The following is a 25,633-nucleotide window of genomic DNA, read 5'->3' as shown; positions in this document are numbered from 1 at the left end:
CTGCCGCTCTCTTACTCCCTCTACAGGCCCTAGAAGAAAATTTGGTCTGAGAGGCAGAAAATGGGGAATAAGACAGATTCTGGGCAGGGTCTGGATTTGCATTGGGACCTATACTAGCAGGCATAGTCTGCTTATCACAGTATCCTCCTGCTGCGATCGTCGGCGGGGGGGGGGGGGGGGGTTCTGTCGGTAGGAAGGGCTGAGCACCTTCCTGCCGGCGATCGTCAGGAGGGCGGGTTCTGTCGGCAGGAAGGGTTGAGCACCTTCTTGCCGGTGATCTTAGGGGGGAATTGGGGGGTCCGGCAGGAGGAGTTGGGCATCCTCCTGCCGTCAATCTTCGGTGGGGGCCGTTGGAAGGGTCCGGGGAGGGAGGTTGGGCATGTTAAACCCGATTCTGTAACCGGCGTCTGCAACATGGATGTCGGTTACAGAATCGGGTTAACTTTGGGCGGGTGTAGGCCTGATTCTGTATAGGACGCCCGGGACCGGCCTCCTATACAGAATCCGGGCCTAAATGTATACTGTAATAGAGAGAGAGTCCATGCAGATTAAGGGTTGAATTCAGTGGTTTATGGACATGTCCTATTTATTTATTTTGTTTTCTATCCCATTCTCCCCAAAGAGCTCAGAACGGGTTACAATATAACATACATGATATGCATAACATACATAACATGAGTAGCATAGTCAGACGGGCTGCAATTTGTTGTCCTTTTGAAACATTGAGTTCATCCTCACTATACCTAAACAGAGGATCTAGTGCATGGCATTAGGCAAGGGGATTTAATAATAATAATAAATTTTATTTTTATACCACAGTACCTCTCAGTTCTATGCAGTACAATAATGAAAAGCTGAACAAAACAGTGATAATACAGCAATAACATTAAAATTCATAATAACAGCCGGCAAATTTATCAAAAGAATAAGTTTAACATTTTTGCTAAAAGCTAAACGAAAACAGCAATAGTACAGCAATAACATTAAGATTTATGACGTCAGACAAATTTATAAAAAAGATAAGTTTTAACATTTTTCCTAAAAATTTGATGGGAATTAGAAGCCACAATTAAACCACTTAGCATTTTACTCCATTTGCCAGCTTGGAAAGATAGAGTTCTTTCAAAGAATCTTGTATATATATATCCTTTTAAGGATGGAAAAGAGAAGAACAGGCACTTGTATGACATTCATTACCTGAAAGTCTGAAATGGTTCAACATACAACATGATGCATTTCCAAATAGTCTTATAACTGATACAAGCAAATCAGAAAAATATTCTCGCCTCAACAGGAAGCCAATGCAATTTCCTAAGATAAGGTGTTATATGTTAATTTTTCTTCAAGTTTTAGATCAAACGAACCACCATATTCTGGATAACATTCGTCTTCCTAATAATTTTTTTATAGGAGCCCAAATAGACAATATTACAATAGTTTACTGGCCCAAAACCAAAGACTGCACCAAGAGTCTGAAAGTTGAAATCGAAATACAATTTAATAGTACAGAATTTCCAGAGAACAAAAAAAAACAAAACACTTTTTTTAACCAAGGCATCTACTTGAGCATCAAATGTCAGAGAACGATCTAAGATGACTCCCAATATTTTAATAGTAGGATCAACAATATAATCTATTTGACTTAACTTCAAGGAAATTGCCTTTCTTTTATCCTATGGGCTTCCCAGAAAGTGAAGGTGAAAAGGTGAATTTTTATTACTTTGCTAAAGTTTAGGAAGCCTTCAAGTGACCTGATTTGTGGGGGTAGTTGATTCAAGTAGCTTACAAAATATGTCAATTCATTTAATATATACTGTAACCTACAGAAATTTGATCACATTACTCAGTACTTGAAAATAGCACACTAGCTGCCAATTCCCAATCGTATTGCTTATAAAATACTATTACTAACTTTTAAAGTTCTGCAAACAGATGAGCCTCCTTATCTAGCATGTCTTTTGAATTTATATGTGTCTTCAAGATCTCTCAAATCAGAAATTTTAAATGCTTTATAGTACTGTGAAATAGTACACGAACACATTAGAGCTGCAACTTTTTCCATGAAGGGCCCTCAACTCTGGAATGGTTTACAGTTAACAACTAGATTGCTAGGGAATTTGAATAAATTTAAAATAGATTTTAAAATATTTCTCTTTTCCGATGCATATGTGTATGATAAGGGGTGGTTTGATATGGAGAGAACCCAGGAGACAACAGACTAGATAAATATGAAATACTGTAGTTTTATGTTGCTGTTTGATTGAAACTTTTAGTTAATCTTATTTTGATTACTGTTTTTTAAAGTTTTAAATAGACTATGTAAATTAGATAGCTGGTTTTTAGAATGTAAGCCGCCCAGAAGGCTATGACCCTTAGCACGGGATAGAAAATTTTAATAAACTTGGAAACTTGGATTGTCGCTTGGAGACCTATTTGGTATGTATTGAGGAAGCTTAGTTGACATGTAGCCAGGTGCTATGTTGTGCAAGGACTTATATGGCAACATCAAGAGTCAAGTACAGTGGTGCCTCGCATAACGGCCGCCTCGCACAGCGAACGCTGCGCACAACGAACTTCTTGTCTTGATCCGTACAACGGACTTCGTTTCACACAACGAAGTCGCCCGAGCTGCATCGCTTAACTGGCGCTACATATTTTAAACCTCCCCCCGCCGCCACCGCATATTTTTAAACCTCCCCCCGCCGCCACCGCATATGTTTAAACCTCCCCCCGCCGCCACCGCATATGTTTAAACCTCCCCCCGCCGCCACCGCATATGTTTAAACCTCCCCCCGCCGCCACCGCATATGTTTAAACCTCCCCCCCGCCGCCTGGGCCTGCGCTGATCTCTGAATGGCTGCAGTCAGCTCTCGCGGGACTCACAAGAACTAACTGCAGCCAGCTCTCGCGGGACTCACAAGAACTAACTGCAGCCATTCGGAGATCGGCATGGGCCCACACAGGCATGCAGAGGAATTGCTCCTGATCTCTGCGCTTCTGGCCTGTACGCCACTGGCTGGGAAAGATGGGAGGAATTAAAAAAGGTACTGGGGAGTATGTGGGGGGTGATTATAATACACAGCAAGGATCAACAAAACCCCTGTCTCCCCTCCCCTTCACATATATCCCCTCTATATCATGCTAACAGCTCTAACAAGGTAAATTTATCTTTTTTTATGTCATCTTAGCATATTTTATGCTACAGAACGAATTTTTTTTTTTTACATGTATTGTTATGGGAAAATGCGTTTCACATAACGAACTTTTCGCATAACAAACTTGCTCCTGGAACGAATTAAGTTCGTTGTGTGAGGCACCACTGTATTCCTAAGCTGTGTATTTGGTCTTTTACAGTAATGGTGGTCGATTCCCAGAGAAGAGAGGGCTGTAGTAGGTGCAGTGTTCTTTGCAGATCCAAAGGAGTTCTATTTTAGAGGCATTTAGTTGTAGCATGTTAATGATCATCCATTTTTAATTTCCTACTAGGAGATGTCATAAAAGAGGTGTTAAAGTAGGCTGGAGGTTGGGATGAAGCAGAGAACCCTACTCTGAGTAAGCAGAGAAGGAAAAACAGGCAGAGGAAGAGGCTCCCTGGAACTGAATTGCAACAACAGGGAGAACCACGGCTGTCGGGGCCACGAAGGAGCTATAAGAATCATGGTGGCATACGAAGACTTGAGCTTGATGAGAGTCTTCAGAATCAGAGGGATTGGAGGGAACGCATACAGGAACTCGTCCGTCCAATCCAGAAGGAAGGCATCCGCCTCGATCCTGGAGCAGAAGCGGGGCAACTTGCGATTGTGGGGGGGACGCGAACAGATCGACGGCCAGAGTCCCCCCAACGAGCAAACACCTGATGCAGGGTTACGGAGTGGAGAGACCACTCGTGCTGCAAAAGACGACTCAACTTGTCGGCCAGACAGTTCCGCCGGCCCTGAATGTAGACAGCATGAAGGAAAATGTTGCAGCGAACGCCTAATCCCAGAGCCCCAGCACCTCCTGGCACAGGGACCTGGACCCCCCCCTCCTATTTGTTGATATAATACATTGTGACCTGGTTGTCTGTGTGAACCAGCACCACTCAATCGCGAAGCAGATGACAAAAAGCCTTCAGAGCGAAGAAAATTGCACGAAGCTCCAGAAGATTGATGTGACAAACGCGGTCGGGCCCGGGACCAAAGATCCTGGGTACGCAGACTGTCCAGATGATCCCCCCAAGCATAGGTCGACGAGTCCGTCGTGAGGACCTTCTGCGGAGGAGGAGAATGGAACAGAAAACCTCTGGAAAGATTGGAAGAGAGCGTCCACCATCGGAGAGACTTCCTCAACAAAGGAGTCACGACAATGCGTCGAGGGAGAGGATCCCGAACCTGGTTCCACTGGGATGGCAAAGACCATTGAGGAACACGGAGGTGAAGTCTGGCAAAAGAAGTCACGGGAACCTTGAAGGCCATGTGACCTAGGAGGACCATCAGAAGCCCAGCCGGCGCCGAGTGCAGATGGGACACCATTCGGCACAAACGGATAAGGGCCCCCCGATGAGGCCGAGGCAAGAAGGAGCGGAGATGCACAGTGTCCAGGACTGCTCCGATGAACTCGAGAGACTGGGAAGGGCAAAGGTGGAACTTTGGAAAGTTCACCTCGAAGCCAAGACTTTGAAGGAGCAAGATCGTCTGCTCCGTCGCTCGTAGGACTTTGTTGCGAGAGGACGCCTTGATCAACTAGTCGTCGAGGTAGGGAAACACCTTCAGGCCACAGAGGCGCAGGGCTGCAGCCACCACAACCAGACATTTCATGAAGACCCTCGGAGAGGCCGCCAGGCTGAAGGGAAGAACACGATACTGGAGATCCCCCACCCGGAATCTCAAATATCAGCAAGAGGCCGAGTGTATCGGAATGTGCATGTACGCCTCCTTGAGGTCCAGTGAGCAAAGCCAGTCTCCCTCGTCCAAGAGGGGATACAACGTGGGAAGCATTCTGAATCGTTCCCGGACCAGAAACTTGTTCAGAGCACGGAGGTCCAGGATCGGACGCAGATCCCCCGTCTTCTTGGATACCAAAAAGTACCGGGAATAAAATCTGGAGTTCCTCTGTTCCATGGGAACCTCCTCGACCGCCGAAGGCGAAGAAGGGCCTGAGCTTCCTGCAGAAGGAGAGGAAGCTGAAACTAAGCAGAAAGAAACTCTCTTGGAGGCAGGTCCGGGGGTACGCGACTGAAGTGGAGGGAGTACCCCTCCTTGATGATAGACAGCACCCAATTGTCGGTGGTAAGATTTTCCCACTGGGCATAGAAATGATGGAGATGACCCCCAATGGGGAAGGGGGAAGGCTCCAGAAGGAAGGGAGCCCAAAGGCTTGGACTGGAATTGTCAAAAAGACGGCCTGACCTTCGCCGGGACCGACGGCTGAGTCTTAGGCAGCCATTGCTGTTGCTGCTGTTGCTGCGGAGGCCGTTTCGAAGGAGGCCTAAAGAAAGTGGATACCTCCGGAGAGGAATTTTATATTGGCGAGCCGGAGGGGCCTTAGGTTTAAGTTTCACCAGGGACACAAAGGACCGCTCATGGTCCGAGAGGCGCTTCGTGGCTGCCTCTATGGACTCATCAAAGAGCTCATGACCCACACACGGGAGATTGGCAAGACGATACCTAAATATTTCATGAAGTCCATTTGAATAGTAAAAGGAAATTGAGCAAGATCTTGTTTGACTATGTCATAGTGAAGGGGTGTACATTCTGTTTTATCCCAGTTAATTTTATAGGCAGATATTACAGAAAATGAATTTAACAAAGAAAGAATATGTGGAATGGAGGGAATGGTAGTATAAATTAGTAGATAAAAAGGAAAGAAGAAGGAATCTTGCCTTAAAATATGGGAGTATAAAGTAGTAGATCATCTTCATATAAGGACAGATTAATTTTATAATCACCAATAGAGAATCCAGAAGTATGAGGATTTTGTTTCATCACCAGTGCAAGTGGTTCAATAGCTAGATTAAATAACAAAGGAGAAAGGGGACAGCTCTGTCTTGTCCCCCTGGACACGGAGAAGGCCCCCAAAGTCAAACCATTAACCATGACTTTAGTTGTAGGGTTTAAGTATAACAATTGTATCATATTTATGAAGGGCTCTGGGAAACTGAAACACTGTAATACTTTAAAGCGATAAGGCCACTCAACTCTACTGAAGGCCTTCTCTGTGTCCAGAGAGAGGACAATATATTTAGTTGGGTGGTTTGAAGCTAAAGGGAGAATATTACAAAATAATCTTGCATTATTAGAGGTCGATCTATTAGCCATAAAACCACATTGATCAGTGTGTATGATAAAAGACAGTACAATATTTAATCTGTAAACTAAATTGTTTCATAGATTTTACTTTCCAAGTTAATGAGTGATATAGATCTATAATTTGTAACACGAGATGGGTCTTAATATCTGATTTCGGTATCACAATTATTTGGGCTTCCATGAAAGTGTCAGAAATGGATTGGGTAATATTCATATGAGTAAACAGGGTCTTTAACAAAGGGCCAAGTTAACTTTACTAAATGATTTATAAAATTCAGCAGAAAAACTGTTGGGTCCAGGAGACTTATTCAGAGGGAAATGTTTAATTGCTTTATTAATTTCATCTATAGAAATAGGTAATTCTAATAGTTCCAATTTGTCTCTAACCAATTGAGGAATATTAAATTTGGATAAGAAATTGTCAAAGAAAAAGGAAAAAAGAACAATGAGATAGATTTTGCTAATGTGACTGCTCTTCTTGAACAAACAATAACAGCTGACACTAATAGAGCAACACTCTTGGTCTCATTTGTATTTGAGCAGGATGTCAATATGATCTTGAAACTATATTTTTAAAACTCACAAAAATTATTTGGGGAACAGAAAATATGGATATATCCTGATGTTGCTAAGACCACTCAAGAAAGGAGGAAAGAATTTCTCTTTTTGCGCCAAGAAACAATCAAATTAGGTGCTACGTTCCTTTTGGCGTACCCCTGCAAGTGCCTGGTTAGGTACCTAGGAGTCAAGTATACTTCTTTTCTCCAGACCTCCTGAAGGAATTTATAGATGTTAAAAAGATCATCAAGGAATGACTTTAGAAGGGTGTTGAAGTAAAGCAGTTGTTTGATACATTAAGCCTTTCTTAATTTTATTTAATTAAATTCCTTTTTGCATCTCTCATATAATGTGCCCACTCACCCTAAATTGTGGTCTAAGAAAGGGATTATTATGATTGATTGATGTAAATTTGATTTCAGATGCCTTGTTTTGATTTTCCTCCCTGTGTTTAATGTTGCAAGATTTACTCTTAAATTGTCAATTTCAGTATCAGATGCAGAGAGTTCACTAGAATATAAATTATCCCAGGACAAGCAGGCAGCATATTCTCTACACGTGGGTGACGTCATCAACGGAGCCCCCTAACAGACGTTTTCGCAAGCAGACTTGCTTGAAAACCTTCAAGCTTGCGATTGGCCCGTGCGTGCGTGACCCTCCCGCCCTGCCTAGGGCATGCGTCTCCTCATCGTGTCCTCAGTTCAGTGTTTTCTGCCGAGCCAGAAGCACTGCTCCCTTCCTGCGCGCAATCTTGTTGTCCCTCTTGCACCGCGGCTTTCTTTATTATTTTTGTTTAAGTCGCTATGCTTGTGTCTTTATTATTTTCATTTTTTTTTCAGTTTGTATTTTTTGACCGGGTTCCCAGTCTTCCTCTGGCCGCTTGGCCTCGTGGGGCCGCAGCCGTACTTCTTCTTATGTCCCAGTCTCGTTCGGGTTTTAAAAACTGTACTCAGTGTAACCAGGTTATCTCCATCACCGACCCCCATCGTTGGTGTGTTGAGTGCCTGGGTGCAGAGCACCACGCTGAGTCGTGTCCCTGTTGTGGGACTCTACAACCGTGGGCTCTTCGTCGAAGGGTGGCCAAGATCCTCCAACTCTTTGGCCCCATGGATCCTGCGGGGCAGGCCTCGAGCTCGGCCTCGGCACCCTCGTTGGGCACCTCGGCCTCAGCTCCGTCTTTGGGTACCTCAGCTTCGAAATCCTCGGCCTCAAAGTCCCCGTCGGCTTTGAAGGCTCTGGCCTCGGCCCCTTCTGCTACTCTGGCCTCGGGTAAGTCTCCTCTTTTCTCCTCAGGTATGCCGGCAAAGAAGCCTTCTTTGGAGTCTCATACTAACGCCGCCTCATCAGCGCCTTCGAGACATCACTCTAAGCATGCCTCCTCACGTAGGGAATTATCTTCCTTGAGGTCGCCCCCGAAGGAGCGCACTGATGCACCTCCGACCCACCTTCCTTTGGTCTCGGTGCCTATATTCAAGGACATGCTTAAGGCTTAGCACACAGCTTTCCTCGGTGGTGAGCCAAATAGTCCCGACCTCGACACCTGTGGCCTCGGTCTCGATCCAGTCGCGGTCTGTCCAGCCTGAGCGTCCCCTCGTTTCTCGAGACATCGCACGCAATACTCGGGTTCCCTCAAGCGATTCTTCCTCCCCTGAGGCGCTTGGGACTTTTCGGGGGTCCCGGCCGGGGGCCCGTGTTTCCCCCACTACGGGGGCGAGGCTTGCCTCTTCTAAAAAGCCCAGGTCTTCACCGCCCGGTCGGGGCAGGTCTCTGACCTCGAGACCGTCCACGCACATGCTTGTCCTCGAATTGGACTCTAGTGTGTGTTCCCCATCGAAGAGCTTGCCGGCTTCTAAGGGGACTGCTTCGAAGCTTGTTGGGGATTTTCCTATGCCCCATCTTCTCCGAGGTTCTCTCAGCGATTTCTTCGGACTCTGGGGTCTTCCCCGGTCCATTTGGCGCAGGGCCGTTCTTCGCCGCCCCCTATGCACCTTAGTCGAACCTCTTCAGTCTCACATTCACGGGACTCTGAGGCTCCGGCTTACTATTCCAGGGAGGTTTCTCCCTCGTTCTCAGCTGCGCCCCGATCTAAATCAGAGTCTCCTCCGGAGGATGCTTCCTCTTCTCGGAACGCCTCCTTTTCTTGTTTCATCTCTGACATGGGGCAAAGCTCTGAACTTGACTCTTCAGTCTGACTGCCGCTTTACCCAGGAATGCCTGGCATAACTGGGAGTTGACCATATGCCTCGCAAGGCTCTTCACCTTCCATTGCATCAGGTTCTTCGGCAAACATTCCTCCAAAACCTGGAGACACCTTATGCTGTCACTGCCAACCCCTCCAAGTTGGAGTCCCTTTACTGGACTACCCCGGTTAAGGGGTTTGAGGGTGCTCAGCTTTCCCACCAATCCTTGGAGGTTGAGTCTTCATTAAAGAAGTCTAATCCCTCAAAGGTATATGCTGCCGTCCCTCCTGGCAGGGAGGGCCGTACGATGGACAAATTTGGTCGCCGTCTTTATCAGAACTCGATGATGGCGAACCGTGTTCTTAACTATAGTTTCTTCTTCACGTCCTACATTCGGTTCTGTCTTGATGCCCTCCGCTCGTTCCGGGTGGTCATGCCGGAGCCTCAGCATCAGGAGTTTCGTCTCCACATGGAGACCCTCTCCCAGCTCCGCCTGTATATGTTTCAGGCCTCTTACGACGCCTTTGAATTGTCCTCGAGAGTCACAGCCTTTGCTATCACTATGCGTCGCCTTGCTTGGCTCCGACTTGTGGATTTGCATCCGAATCTACAGGATATTTTTTGTCATACCATTACTGATACTGTTACTAAAAATATTGATTATCTTCTAGCCTCACTGAAAGATTCTGTGTCAAAATGGTCTCTTTATCTGAGTTGGTGGGGTCGTTTAGAGTTGATAAAGATGACCTTGAGGTAATTATTTATTATCTATGCGCCCTATTAAATTTCCTGTAACGACGATTAGACAACTCCAAACAATCCAAAATACAGCTTTGAGACTCATCTATTCATTGAGAAAACATGACCACATCACTGAAGCCTTCATCAACTCACATTGGCTTCCAATCCAAGAAAGAATCCAATTCAAATTCTACTGCATATTATTTAAAACCCTACACGGAGACAGGGTTTTTTCTACCCTTTGTCGTCTCTGGTTTCTGCTTTCATCGTCTTTTCACTCTCTTCCATCTAGCGTCTGCCCTCTATCTCTTCAATCCAGCATCTGCCCCTTTCATCCACTATCTGCCCTCTTCCCCTTCCATATGGTATCTGCCTTCTTTCTATGCCCCTTTCCATCCAGCCTGTGCCCCCTCTCTCCTTTTTACATGATTCATTCTGCTTTCTTCATTTTTCTCTCTCCTACACCAGATCTAGCATCTTTGTCCCTCTCTCCTTATTCCTCATCTGACTTTCCCAACATCAATCTCTCTCTACTTTCTCATTCCTCTGTCTCTCCCCTTTCCCTCATCTGATCTCTCCATTCCATCCTGACTGCTTCCCCTCCTCTAATCTCCCTGCCAGCTGTTTCCTTCCTATTTTCCTCCTCCCCTGTCCAGCAGTACCCCTTCTCTCTTTCCTCCTCCCCTTATCCAACAGTAACTTTCTTCCCTTTCTCCCCTGTCCAGTAGTACCCCCCTTCCCCTTCCCCTCCCTTGTCCGGAAATACCCCTTCTCCCTTCTCTCCTTCCATCTGCAGCAAATATTTCCTCTCTTTAGGCTAGCGGCAGCTCTGTGTGCTTTTAACTTCGGCACACAGCTGCCCCTAAGCAGTAGTTTAATCGCGGTTTCATGAGGCAGCTTCGGGGCCTTTGCTAGGCTGGCCCATATCACATCATCAAAGCAGGCCGGCCTAGCAAAGGCCCCGAGGCTGTCTCATGAAACCGCGGCTAAACTACTGCTTATGGGCAGCAGTGTGTCAAAATTAAAAACACACAGAGCTGCCACAGCTGGTCTGGGGTTGCGGAGACAAAGGCAGGAGGCATACGCGGCAGGAGTCCCGGCATACGCGGTGAAAGGCAGGAGTCCTGGCATAGCAACAGCAACAGGAAGTCAGCTGACGCCGGCACCTTTTGCTGCAGCAGGGACCAGAATCCTTCACGGACCGGCAAGATTTTTTGCGGATCGACACCGGTCCACGGACCGGCGGTTGAAGAACACTGCTCTAAAGCACAAGTGTCAAACTCAAGGCCCGTGGTCCAAATCCAGTCCACCTGGTCGTTTTATGTGCCCCGCGGTCCGATGCCCCCAGTTTTATCTTGTGGTCGGCTCCCTCCTCCTCACAGCTGTAATGTGCACGGAGCCGCATGCAGCGGCACCTCGCGCATCACATATCTCATCCAGAAGCATTCCCTCTGACGTTGTTTTCAAGTTAGTGTTTGACTTGAATTTTGAGCATTTTAATCTGCTGTCTATTTTTTGCACTAGTCAGGAAGAAATACATTTGTTTCTTTTTCTCTGGGGGTTGTACTGCATGCAAAATCTTCAATCTTAGAGTGTTTTTTTTAAATATATTAGTACTTTTAGTTTTTGATCCCGTATTTGCATAGGGGTTATCTGTGTTCTGGTAGGAATGAATGTTGAGAAGCATACAGTGTGTTTTGTGTAGTTTAATTTTGTGGTTAACCAATACCATTATGTGTTAATAAGATTATATTGTATATGTATATATAAGAAAAATGAATGGAAAAAATGGTGTTATAATTAGTATTATTATGGGACGGGGTCTAGGGCAGAGACTGGGCAGGATCTGGGGCGGAGATTGGGCGGGGTCTGGCCCCTTAATGTGATTGAGTTTTACACCCCTGCTCTAAAGTATACATATTGAGATCTTTAAGTCTATCCCCATACACCTTAAATTGCATTGCAGAGGCGCAGCCAGGGTTTGTACCCGCTCCAGCATTTGGAGCATTGGGGCCTATGGGGCCGAAGCTCTGACTGATGAGCCACGACAGGGGTCCCCCCCCCATATGCCTTATAACAAAGACAACACACCATTTTAGTAGCCTTCCTCTGGACAGACTCCATCCTTTTTATATCTTTTTGAAGGTGCGGTCTCCAGAATTGTACACAATATTTTAAATGAGGTCTCCCCAGTCTTATACAAAGGCATCAATACCTCCTTTTTCCTACTGACCATACCTCTTCCTATGCACCCTAGCATCCTTCTAGCTTTCTCCGTCACCTTTTCAACCTGTTTGGCCACCTTAAGATCATCACATATAATCACACCCAAGTCCTGCTCTTCTGTCATGCACATAAGTTCTTAACTCCCCTAAACTGTACCATTCCTTTGGATTTTTGCAGCCCAAATGCATGACTTTGCATTTCTTAGAATTAAATTTTAGCTGCCAAATTTCAGACCATTCTTCAAGCTTTGCTAAGTCTTTCTTCATGTTTTTCACGCCATCCTAGGTGTCTACACTATTGCAGATTTTGGTATCATCCGCAAAAAGGCAAATCTTACCTGACAGCCCTGCAGCAATATCACTTATAAAAATGTTCTTGACCCAGTCTGTCATTTTGGGGACCATCCTGAGGGTACTCAGTTTATTTATTAGACATCTATGTGAAACCCCGTCAAAGGCTTTGCTAAAATCTAAATATATCACATCTAGTGCATTCCCTCTATCCCATTCTCTGGTCACCCAGTCAAAGAAATTGATCAGATTTGTCTGACAGGATCTACCTCTAATGAATCCATGTTCCTTTTATAAGTCAATAGATACTATACTCCTGAAATTTCTTTAGAACTCTAAACCTACCAGAATTGCTGCCCAAATTCTGAAATTACCAACATTTTCCGGAGGTGTTAATTTCCCCAACTTCAAAAATCATCATACTGCTTATATTCTCAGTAAAGATTTTCATTGGTATCCAAGCACTGATAAGGATTAAACTCCCTCTTGGATATCTTTAGAGAATGTCCCAAGTCGGGATACTCCTCTATTTGTACTATCAAACATATCTGCCTTATCTAAATCTACTATTTCTCATGTTATACCCACTACAATTTTCTCTTTTACATATTTAAGTAAATGTTTACCTATACTGTCTGATACTTCCTCTGACATGGTCATTTGGAACAATTCATCAGTTCTAATAGATAAATCTCCAATTGATTGGTCTATATGGAAAAAGTGTAATTTATAGTACTTAAGTCAATTATTATTGGTACTTTAAAAACCTTTGACCAGTTGAAAAGAGGAATTCCACCTACTAGATTCTCCATTATTTAAGTGGTATCATAAGAACATAAGAATAGCCTTACTGGGTCAGACCAATGGTCCATCAAGCCCAGTAGCCCATTCTCATGGTGGCCAATCCTGGTCACTAGTATCTGGATAAAAACCAAGGCGTAGCAATATTCCCAGCTGCCGATTCAGGGCAAGCAGAAGCTTCCCCCATGTCTTAATAACAGACTATGGACTTTTCCTCCATAGATCTCATGCATATTCATTGGGGAAATTCTGAAAATCCAACTGGATTCCGGCCCTCAGGGAGGGACTTTGAGACCCCTGAGCTACGCTATCCAATCTTACCACATCCTCTGCCAACGCCTTCCAGAGCTTAACTATTCTCTGAGTGAAAAGAAATTTCCTCTTATTGGTTTTAAAAGTATTTCCCTGTAACTTCATCAAGCATCCCCTAGTCTTTGTAATTTTTGACGGAGTAAAAAATCAATCCACTTGTACCCATTCTACTCCACTCAGAATTTTGTAGACTTCAATCATATCTCCCCTCAGTTTAGTGTCATCTGCAAATTTAATCATTTCACTTGTCACTCCAATTTCCAGATCATTTATAAATAAATTAAATAGCACCGGTCCCAATAGAGACCCCTGCGGCACTTCACTGTTTATTCTCCTCCATTGAGAAAAATGACCATTTAACAGTACCCTATCTTTTCTATCCAATAACCACTTCCTAATCCACAACTGTCACATGTGCTGCTAACTCAAAATTTACCTAGTAACATACATAATATGAGTTTACTTGACTCTTATGTTCTTAAAGATTTCAAATTTATAAGACTCTACAATTATCAAAAAGAAACTTCTGTATTGGCACTCAAACAGGCTTGGGAAAGAGATCTAGAATCAACCTTGTCTCCTAGATCTTCTTGCTCCTCTATTACACAATCATTATGGACACCGAAAAAAGCCAAGTTATGTAATTCCTCAACTACTGCTGTGTTGGTCATGTCACAAGGAAGTAGGTACTTGCAACAATCTTCAAATTTTTTGGACTGACATATGGTCTAAAATACAAGCTATTCTTAAATTTACAGATTCTCTCTCTCCCCTGAACATATACTCTTTATATTACAAAATACTGGCTCTTACCACACAACTTTCTGATGATGACAAAGCCCTTTTTGACTTCTTTATTTCCATAGCTTTAAAATATATCATTAGCAACTGGAAAGATAATTCTCATTGATCATTAAACATGGCTATTGATATACAAAAAATATAGAGACAATCTAATTTTTTGGGGTGCCTCACTATATACAAGCATATATACATTTCTTGTTCTCTTTATGTTAATGTTTATGAATCTTTTTGTATTGAAACAATTTAAAATTTCAATAAATATTTGAAAACAAAAAAAGAATTTACTATTGTGCTTCCCTAGAGCATACCTTCTTCTCTTTAGTGTGATAAACGACTTCATTTGTAATACAATACTGTAACCAGCCCCTCTTTCTATATGAAGGTACTGTATGTCTGAAATAAAGGTATACCTACCATACAACCTATTAAAATATTTGTAATTTATATCCTGCTATCTTTTCTAAATAATACTTGCGTTTTAGTAGTATTATTTACTTTGTTACCAGCAACAAAGCAGCAGCTAAAATGTTGATACTTTAGTTATATAGCACGAAAATATTCCCGTTGCCTTACAAAGCACTGACATTTTTGCAACAACTAATATTGCAGGCTTTTAACTTGCTCACACATCAACCCTAAAAGAGTTACCAGATTAACGAAACTACCTGAAGTTGTCTTGAAATATTCTATCCCCTTGTGCTGTTGTGTTGTAATTGGAAAATGTCCTTAAGTTCTGCAGAAGAATGAAACACCAGTAACTAAGTTTACCCTGTCATATCTGAGCGACGAGACATTTTCACAATCTATTCCATTCCACAGCCACGTTGAGAAGAAAATTGAAAAAGCCGTCCTTTATTCTTTCTGTGTAGAATAGTAAGCCATACTTACAAAAACACTTCAAAAAAACTGTGTAAATCACACTAAATCATCTGCTATCAAACACGCTTTGTTTAAGAGTAAATAGTAAGCCTTAACATCTTTGTGTACTGTTAAAAAAAACCACCCCTTTCCAGCTACAAGTGGACACTCTCTCCGAAGTAGGAATGAAGAAAGGCTACAAACTGGAATGCTGAACGAACGATGAATTTCAGGAAACAGTAGCATCCTTTAATTCCATCTTAATTATAAAATACGTATATCAGAACAAAAGAATAAAAACATAGAGTAAAAGGCCTAAAGTGAGCAAGGCAGCACCCTTAGCTCAACTAAGAAAAATATATTCCACCCCAACCTTGCCACAAAGGACCTAAAAACTCGTCACATCCTAATGAGCGTTGGAAAGGGGTACGACACCAGGACCTTGACCCCGACCAACCTCTCTGCTGCTCTCCACTATGTTGTCCCTAAAAGGCTGACCAGATGTAACAACGAAATGATACCTTCACTCCACCGCTGAGTTTGCGAGACTGAAACTGCCAAATCAGCATCTGCATACAGCAGCGTTGCCAGGTTACCGGTTTGTCCACCAAATTAGAATCTTTTCCCGTTTTCCTTTTTTTTTTTTTTTTACCGTAGCTCCTGCGACTACCAGAAAACGAAGATAGGGAAGCAAGGGCTACACTCTTCCGCGCGTGCACATCAACACAAAACGTCACTGCCTGCCTGCACACCGACAGCCTGCTTCCGTTTCCGTGGTCCAACTTGGCGCATGCGCCTTGGCGGCCTCCTCTAGGGCAAGGCGCGGGAGTAGTAACTGGAACGTAATGGATTAATTATGTTTCTAAACCGTGATCTCTGGTCTTTCTTCCCGTTGATGTAAACCTGCCTGTCCATAAGCTGGCCCTTCTGCACGTGAGAGAGGGGCTTGCTATATCTAAGTCTATGCAAAACAGTGTTGTAATTAATAGTAGTAGTAATCCAGCGCCTCTCACTCCTCTTGCATTCTGTGTACAGACTGCAGCCTTTTCCAGGACAATACTGTAATTTGTTTGTCAGTTTTCGCTCTTACCACATTGAATGTTATGATTAAGGTTACCAGATTTCCTCTTACAAAATGGGGACACGTGCCCGCCCCCCTCGTGCCCCCAGCCCAGCCCCCACACGAACCTGGTCTCTTCTTCCCTGAGCCCAGGGCATATCTGGAGGGCCTCCATGTGACCAAGCATGCACAGTAGTGCTGTCTGATTCAAATCAATTCACCTCGGTGAACTAAAGTAACAACAGGAATGGCGGTGATCGGCTTGGTAGAAGCAGCGTGACCTGTCCCTCCGGGGTCTTCCCTCTGCCATGATGAAGCAGAAGAGGGAAGCCCTGGAAGGCAGACTGCGAGAAACCTGTTCACCGCCACTTTAGGAGGCACGAAAGAGGGTGAACATAAGAACATAAGAAATGCCATCTCCGGATCAGACCTTCGGTCCATCAAGTCCGGCGATCCGCACACGCGGAGGCCCTGCCAGGTGTACACCTGTCGTAATTTATAGTCCACCATATCCTTACATGCCTCTCTTAAGGAGATATGCATCTAGTTTGCTCTTGAAGCCTAGGACGGTCGATTCCGCAATAATCTCATCTGGGAGGGCATTCCAGGTGTCAACCACTCTCTGAGTGAAGCAGAACTTCCTGACATTTGTCCTGAACCTGTCCCCCCTTAGCTTCATTACATGTCCTCTAGTCCATGTCAAATTGGACAATGTAAATAATCTTCTCTGCTCTATTTTGTCGATTCCTTTCAGTATTTTGAAGGTCTCGATCATATCCCCACGCAGTCTCCTTTTCTCAAGGGAGAATAATCCTAGTGTTATAAGTCTGTCCTCGTATTCCAGTTTCTCCATACTGGTGGGCTGTGGGTCAAGAGGTGCTGCACAAGTAGGGTTACCCCTAGCTTCGCCTCTCCCCTAGACGGTTGCCTGTTGTGTGCAGTCAGGGCTGTAGCAAGCTATAATTGCACCCCGTGCGACTTGCCCTCCATTGCACCCAATCTTTTCTTGCACTGCCCCCCCCTTCCCTATGATATATCAGACTTCAGTTGTGAGTTTTGTACTTTATTCAAAATTAAAAATACAATCCTTTTTTTATACTTTTCTAATCATGTTGGTCTCAGTCTCTGCTTTAATCTATCTTCTCTTAACTCTCCTAGCAGGGTTTTGTGTTCATTTGTCATTTTTCTACTACTACTATTATTATTATTTCTATAGCACTACCAGACGCATGCAGCGCTGCACTCTTTCCTCCTGTCTTCATCTCTTCTACTATATCCATCTCTAACATTGTTTTTTTCCCTCTGTGTTCAGTTTATTTTTCTCCCTCTTCATCCATTCTTACTCTAGTCTTCAATGTCCCTCTTTTTACTGTCTACCTACAGCTTTCTAGCTCGTCTCTCACACCACACTTCTCATTTCCCTTCCTCTTTTCCCCACTCTTTCACTAACTCTACCATCTATTCCCTAGCATGTTCTTTCTCTCCCCCCATGCCCTCATCACCTTGCACTTAGATTACTGCAACACAGGTCTTCCGTTCTACCATTTTTCTCCCCTTCAATCTGTCCAGAATACAGCTGCACAACTCATATTCTGTGAGAGCCGCTATACTCATGTTACCCCTCTCCTAGTCACTTCATTGGCTTACCATCTGTTTCTGAATACAATTAAAACTCCTTTTACTGACTTACAAATGTATTCACTCAGCTGCCCCTCACTATCTCCCCCTATGTCCCCCCCCTTGAGCTCCGCTCAGCTGATAAGTTCCTCCTATCTATGCCCTTCTCCTCTATCAACTCCATCACTCCATTCTGCTGGATCTAAATCCCTCCTTCTGCTTCCTCTGTATCTCTCCCTCTCTATCTACCCCCATGTCCAACACCTCTCTCTCCCTTCCTTGTGCCCTATGTCAAATCTCTCTGTTCCCCTCCATGCACCATCTCACCCTTTCTCCCCTCCATTAAGTGCAATTTCATCTTCTGCCCTCACCATGCATGTCTCCCTCTCTTCCCCCCCATGTCACCATCTTTCCTTCCTCTCACCCTCCCATCCCCGTGCCAACTTTCCTCCCTCTTCCCCCCCACCTGTGCTACCACCTTTTCCTGAAGTTCCTGTCACCCCTTCCTGCCCCTGTGCTATCAACTTTCCTTCTTACCTCTTCCCCTTGTTTTACGATACCACTCGCAAATCAATTTTTTCAGTCACCGTCCCCTCTGTGGAATGCCCTTCTATTAGATCTTCGATTAAAGAACTCTTGAAAATTTTAAAGCTAAACTTAAAACTTTTCTTTTTAAAGATGCCTATACTCTTTAGTACCAGCTTTCACTTCTCAAACTCTCAACTCTCGTGAAACCTTGAAAAAACAAACACTTCTTTTGAAGGATCCCCACCCTTATGTCTCACCACTCCCCATTTACCTCCCTTTTTTACTAATTTTACTTCGATGTATTTAAAAACTTCCCCTCCCCCAACTTCCCTTTTGTTTCATGTACATCAATGTGAACCCATTTTAGTACTTTTAATATTTGATAAGATATTGCTTTTATTTACCTTTTATTGCTTTTTATATTGTACACTGTTTAGACACTTGTTTTGTTAGACGGTATAGCAAAAATAAAGAAACTTGAAACAAGCTTTCCTTCCTGAAGTTCCTTTCACCCCTTCCCTTCGCCACTAATTTTCCTTCCTCCCTGTGCCACCTTTCCTTCTCGAAGTTCCCTTAACCCCTTCCCTCCCCCTGTGCCACCAACTTTCCTTCCTGAAGTTCCTTTCACCCCTTTCCTTCCCCTGTGCCACCAACCTTCCTTCCTCTTACCTCCCCATGCCACCAGCTTTCCTTCCTGAAGTTCCTTTCACTCCTTCCCTTTGCCACCAACTTTCCTTTCTCTCCTCCCCTATACTCCAAGGTTTGCTTCTTCGAGTCGCGGTATCATTAGTGACTCTCACACTCTGCCTGCCGCTAACCCGGAAGTCTCTCCTCTGCTGCAGAGAGACTTCCGAGTCAGTGGCAGACAGAATGTGGGAACTGTGGCTGCTCCCAGCCTGCCCGCTAGGGCTTCCCTCTGCCACATCATCAGTGATGCAGCAGAAGGAAGGCCCCAACAAGCAGGCCGGGTGCAGCCTGTTCACCGCTGCTTAGGAGGCCCAAAAGCTGAGATCTAACTGGGGGGAAGGGAGGTCAATTGGCAGGTTGCCGCCGCCACAGACATAGCCACCCATTGCTGCCGCACCCCGTAAACACTGAAACGAGAGCAAATAGGAAAACTGCCAGGACACCCCAACAGACCACCAAAAGGAGAACATGTCCGGGGAAACCCAGACATCTGGTAACCATATGCACAGGAGAATAGGAAGGAGGAAAGCTGCTGCATAAGGTGATAGGAGGGATGGAAAGCTGCTGCATAGGGGGGAGAGGAGAGAGGAAGAATTGGTGAAGATGGGATGGAGGAGAGGAAGGGAGATACTACTGAGGTAGAAAGGAGTGAGAGGGAGATATCCTACATATGGTGGAGGGGAGGGAGACATGCATGGAGAAGAGAGAGGAAGAAATGTTGGACATAGGGTAGAGGCTAGGGAGAGATGGTATATGGGGAGAAAGAAATGGTGGACATGATAATGGAGGGGAGGAAGGAAGAAAGAGATGCTGCATGGAGGGGAATAGAGAGATTTGACCCAGGGGACAAGGCAGGGAGAGAGAGAGAGATATGGTAGACAGTGGGAAAGAAACGAAAATGTTGTATATGGCAGTGGAAGGGAAGGAAGCAACAAGAAAAGGTAAGAGGGATGTCTTTTCAACGTCTGGCTTTGTGATTCTCATACTGGCTGTTAGTACCTTCTCTGCTACCAATTGCATTTCTCAATAGCTGTCTTATTTTCTGCATATCATTGTTTGCATTTGTCACATTATATATTTGGCATTTCTCTGTGATTGGTCATTATGCTGCATCCACAGATTTGCTTCTTTTTGTTTTATCAGTTATATCTCATGCAATGCCCTATGATTTTACTTGTTCCTTTATATGGTTTTACATACACCTGCAGTTGCTCTTATGATTAGATTTTTATATTACAGTGAAACCTCGGTTTACAAGTGCACCGGTTTGCGAGTGTTTTGCAAGACAAGCAAAACATTCGCAAAATTGGCGCCTCCGAAATTGAGCTTGATTCAATTTACGAGCATCCCCCCGCTCGCGTCACACCCCCCCCCCCTCCATGATCTGGCACCCCCCACACACCCACCCAAACACATTGGCTTACCCCCCCATCTGGCACCGGCATCAATGCACAGGACATGCCGGTGCCTGAAAATCTGCTGTCTTCCTTTTGCTGGGCCTTGAGCATCTGCATATGCTCAAGGCCTTCTAGTCTCACTCTCTCTGAGTAAGCCAATGTGGGTGGCTGGGGGATGCCAGATCACGGTGGGGGGGGGGGGCATGTGAGCGGGAGGGATGCCAGATTGCGGGGGGAGGGGATGTGGAGCAGCGCCGGTGGCCTCGGGGGGGGGGGGGAGGGTTAAGGTGGAGCAGCGCTGCTGGCCTCGGGGGGGGGGGGGGGGAACGTATCAAGTGAGTTTCCTTTAATTCCTATGGGGAAACTCGCTTTGATATACGAGTACTTTAGTTTACTAGCATGCTTCTGGAACGAATTATGCTCGTAAACCAAGGTTCCACTGTATTTATTTTCCATATTCTAATGTTATCTCCATGCAATTTGTTTCTATGCAACATTTTATGATCTTAATATGTTCCTTGACTGCTGTCATATGTATTTGTGCCCTTGATATTTTCTGGTTAGATATTACAGTATATTTCATCAATAGCTTTGTGTCATTGACCTTTATATTTCACACAATGCCTTATGCTTCCATTTGTTCTTATATGTATTTTTATTGGTTTTATGATTACAATTATATCTTCTACTAATACCATGAATAGGGACCACATCCACTCTTCTCCAGTCCCTCTCCAAAGATTTGTTGAACAAATAGGACCCACCAGAATCTCTCTGAGTTCCCTCAATATCCTGGGCTGGATCCCATCCGGTCCCCTAAAGGTGTCTTCTAAACACTAAAACTGGAATCCTTGTTGGGACTTTTTGTTTTGCATAAAGACTTCATTATTGGTTGAAAAGACATCCCCCTTGCCTTTTCTTGTTGTTCTTTTTGTATCTTAAGGTGAGGGGCTCTTCTGCCTGTCTGCCAGAGGAAGGGAAGGTACAAAGATGGAAGATGTATGGTGAGCAAGGAGAAAGAAGAAAATGTCAAATGGGCAGGAGACCCTGACAAATGAGTCTCATTTGAAAGGAAACTCTGCAATGAAAGAGTGGTAGATGGGTGTAATAATCTCTCAGAAGAGGTGGTGGAGACAGAGATTGTGTCTCAATTCAAGAGGGTCTGGGCTAGGCAGGTGGGATCTCTCTGAGAAAGAGATAATGGTTACTGCGGGTGGACAGACTAGATGGGCCTTTTATCTGCCATAGGAGTAGAATACCACTCTATCAGACCCTACACCTCAGTATACTCAAACTATTATTATCTATTTTTTATAATTTTTATAGATTTTTGTACTTATCCAACTAAATAGCCTCAGAAATGGAGCCTACGCATAGCGACACAGTCATCAACTGAGAAAATCTGCATAGTATACATGCTCCTGCTCCAATCATTGGCCTCTAAATCTAATGTTATCAAACATCTTATATACTTGCTGAATTTACTAAAACTTAATAGAGTAACCCCACACTCTAAAGTGCTATAGACTTAATGGCATTAAATTGGGTACTACATATCAAACTACTGTGTGTAAAGTCCAAATTTGAAAAACTCGACCAAGCAACTTATCTTGTTAGTTGAGTGTTCTTCATTGTCGAAGTTTAAGCAATAAAATTCTCAAAACATTCCGTTCACCAACGCGGCCAGCGTTTCGCGGGTATATTATACAACCGCTGCGTCAGGGCCATCGGAACATTCACACACACATCCTAACTGATTCTACTCCGCCGCCTCCTCCGACATAAAGTCTCTTTTTTTTGCCGGCATGAGAAAATACTATTTGGCAGGAAATTTGCTCCTCACTCTTTGCCGCATTTATGCATTATTTGTGGCTAGTCTGGCGATGGTTTGGCCGAGCTGCACTCTCCATCCCGACGGAACATCTTAACATTAGATTTAGAGGCCAATGATTGGAGCAGGAGCATGTATACTACGCAGATTTTCTCAGTTGATGACTGTGTCGCTATGCGTAGGCTCCATTTCTGAGGCTATTTAGTTGGATAAGTACAAAAATCTATAAAAATTATAAAAAATAGATAATAATAGTTTGAGTATACTGAGGTGTAGGGTCTGATAGAGTGGTATTCTACTCCTATTGCTTGTATTTATAGCTAATACCACAGGGTTATATTACATTAGGTTTAATACTAGTACATTTTATCTGCCATCATGTTTCTATGTTTCTAACTGAAGACAAACAGAAACCAGAGCCTGGGACCAACATGATCTGAGTAATAAAATGACTAGACAACAAAGGATAGAAAAAAAATTTATTTTTTGAGATTACAATATGTCAGATTTGAAATGTGTATCCTGCTATATAGCTGGTGTTAGACAGCAAGCGTGAGCTAGGACTTAAAAGTCATAAGTGTGTGGAGCTCAGTGGTGAATATCTAGAGTAATTTTTTTTTCTCAGCTTGTTTGTTTTCTTTACAAAGTCGCGACTTATCAGCACGCTTTCTGAATGTAAAAGAAAACCGGTGATAAGAAAATATGGTTAAAACCAACTCGTTTTGATACGATCCTTTACTCTGGTACTTGGCGTCTTCACACCACGCTGAAAAAAGTTATATTTGGAGCAACTTAATTTCATGCTTTCTCTATAAACATGTTTACACCCAGTTTGTCCTTAACTGCGCCTCCAAGACTATGCATACAATTACAGTATTTGTAGAAATGGCGTATTTTTCCCCCAAAAATTATTTATGTACCGGGCGTTATAGGATCTGCATCCATGCTGATCTTATTATTTACCGGTTACCGCTTTGGAAGTTTAAAAAACAAACAAACCCAAAATGATTAATTAGAACTGTGCAGCAAGTCCTTAATTCAGCACAGCCGATAACACGTGCGCAGGTTAGCGACATTAGGGATCATCACCTGATTTTTTTAAAAAAATAAGCGTCAACGGATGCCGCCACGAAAGTTAAGCTGTGGCGTCTATCGTGGGCGATCTCAAAATTGGAAGTAGAGAGCTGCACAAGAACGGGGTTTCAGTGAAAGTGAATGAACCTCTCGGAGACCACCTACCTACACCGTGACTTCTAGGAAGTCCAAATACCGCCTCCTCCTCTTTTCCGCCGCACTTGTTTTCCTGCATCCTGCCTGCAGTCAAACGCAACTTCCTGTTTCCGGCAGGGCAGTACAAGTTTGAGGGCAATAAGTTGCGTTAGAGGGAACGGATGCCAGCGAAGTAAGGTTGCATGAGGAGGAGGATGGGGGTGGGTGGTCTCAGGTATGGCTTTTAATGAGAGGATAAGATGGAGGGAGACGTTCCTCAGTCTCTAAATGCATGTGAAGAGGGGTGCTCTGTATGTGACTTGATATCTCTACAGAATATGTCTCATAGTGTCCCTATAATAACGTGTAGGAGGGATTATGTACTAAATAAGCATTTTCACAGTATTGTCTCATTGACTCAGTGTTGGAAATAAGTTTATATAAATTCAATTGTAATAATTTTGCATATACTGAAAACTCATTTAATTTTAAAGTTTTCATTTTGGAACCGAGTTTTTTTAAAAATCGGGATTCTTTTTACTCTGAATTGCTGTTTAACATTAAGGTTCAAGAATATGTATGGCAAGAACATATATGCTATGCTGGGTCATACCATTGATCAGTTGATCCCAGCATCCTACCTTCAGCGAAGGTTGATTGTAATTTAATTATGTTTTGTTTATAAGTTTACAAAAGCTATCATAGCAGTGTACATCTAGTTATAATCACCTTATTCTTCCTCAACAATTCTTAAATGGTCAAATATTTTTAGAAGGGTTTATCTTCCAATTATTCTTACTTCTACAAAGCAGCAAATAGAGCCCTGAAATCCTAGGATATATTGTAATGTTAAACAATAAAGTTATGTCCCCTCCTGTATCTACCCATAATATTGATCCTTTCTTTAAACATTCACTACAGTCAACTAGTGATGCTCATCAAAATTGAGGTGATATGCTCGCAAAAGCTCACAAAAATTACAAAGTATTAAGGAGATACCTTTTAAATAATTTGGGTTTCTTTATTTCATATATACAGTATTTTTTCCTGATTTACTTGTAAAGATTGTCAATGTTAAAACATAAATAAATAAAAAAGCTCACAAAAATTCACTTGCTTTAACAGTCCTATTGCTGAATACCACACAAGCTACATCCATCTCAAACTCCTTTCTGAGAGACTTAGGGCTCCTTTTATGAAGGTGCACTAGGGTTTTTAGCGCACGCACAAAATTACCACACGGTAGCTGAAAATGTACCGCCTCCTAAAAAGGAGGTGGTAGTGGCTAGCGCGCTCAGGAATTTAGCTTGCGCTATTGTGCGCGTTAAGGCCCTATTGTACCTTTGTAAAAGGAGCCCTTAAATACAGAAGATTGCAATCTAATCTGAAATTATTACAGTATATAAAATTTTATAAATCTGCTGGGCTAGGCCATAGGTGCCTCAGATGGAAAAAAAATGTCTTCTAATAACTGACAGAATTTGAAACTTCATTGTTAAAGTACAGTATGTTTTATGTTTATTTAAAACTTCATATGTCACCAAGCTGGGCATTATCAAGGTGACTTACAAAGCTAAATCAAGAAAAGAACTCGATAAAATAATAGAAAAGCTCCCTCACACTCGTACAAGAGCAAAATGTTCTAAACATAAATTTGTGATTGTTTTCAGCCTAAAATTTGGGCCCTCACTTGGAAAAGCAAAAATCAATATAGTAAGGGATCAGTTTTGTAATGTATCTAACCTTTTGGGTAGGATTGTCCAGAAAAACCTAAAGTTGGGGAAAAAAAACTATGGAAATTGAAGTTTTCCCAATTAATTTGATTATATTTGATTGAAAAATAATGCCCATCCTGGAATCGCTCAAAGCCACTGATAACTGGCATCACCACAGACCCAGTTCAGCATGAGGTCTTGTTGCAAGGAGTTAAACAGCATTGCAAGCTTTATCCTGAATATCTCAAGATGACATCGAATGTTTGAGGGGTCCTTTTATTAAGGCATGCTAGTGCATCTTAGCACGCACTAAATGCTAACATGTGTGAACGTATCCATTATATCCTACCATGTTTCCCCGAAAATAAAACAGTGTCTTATATTTGGGGCCCAAAAAAGGCACTAGGTCTTATTTTTGGGGAATGCACATGACAATCTCTCACTTCCTCTCCTTTATCCCAATTCTTCCTCTTTCCTTTCTCTCCCTCACATGTGCAGCATCTTTCCTCCCCTCCCTCCCATCTCCCTGTGC

At 43.5% G+C, this 25,633-nt stretch overlaps 2 protein-coding genes across 6 annotated transcripts in view; one reads left to right on the top strand and one right to left on the bottom strand.

Annotated features, from left to right (window-relative positions):
- FRYL (FRY like transcription coactivator) overlaps positions 1-23,520 on the bottom strand; it is a 768,252-nt gene extending 744,732 nt beyond the window's left edge. For 2 of the 4 annotated variants that reach the window (XM_033945809.1, XM_033945785.1), the window contains exon 1: positions 15,579-15,825. The gene's annotated coding sequence lies outside the window, so the exon portion shown is untranslated. Of the gene's footprint in view, positions 1-14,864; positions 14,933-15,578; positions 15,826-23,416 lie in introns of those variants that run through there. The other 2 variants (XM_033945793.1, XM_033945802.1) reach the window with 2 other exon arrangements.
- The window catches only part of OCIAD1 (OCIA domain containing 1), a 126,877-nt gene continuing 124,672 nt past the window's right edge, over positions 23,429-25,633 (top strand). Inside the window, exon 1 of one of the 2 annotated variants that reach the window (XM_033945863.1) lies at positions 23,429-23,579. The gene's annotated coding sequence lies outside the window, so the exon portion shown is untranslated. Of the gene's footprint in view, positions 23,622-25,633 lie in introns of both variants that reach the window. The other variant, XM_033945874.1, reaches the window with a different exon arrangement.

This window comes from Geotrypetes seraphini, chromosome 1, assembly GCF_902459505.1.
Source record: "Geotrypetes seraphini chromosome 1, aGeoSer1.1, whole genome shotgun sequence".
In the NCBI taxonomy this organism is placed as follows: domain Eukaryota; kingdom Metazoa; phylum Chordata; class Amphibia; order Gymnophiona; family Dermophiidae; genus Geotrypetes; species Geotrypetes seraphini.
Note: the sequence above shows the minus strand (reverse complement) of the source record. Positions and strands in the feature narration are given on the sequence as shown.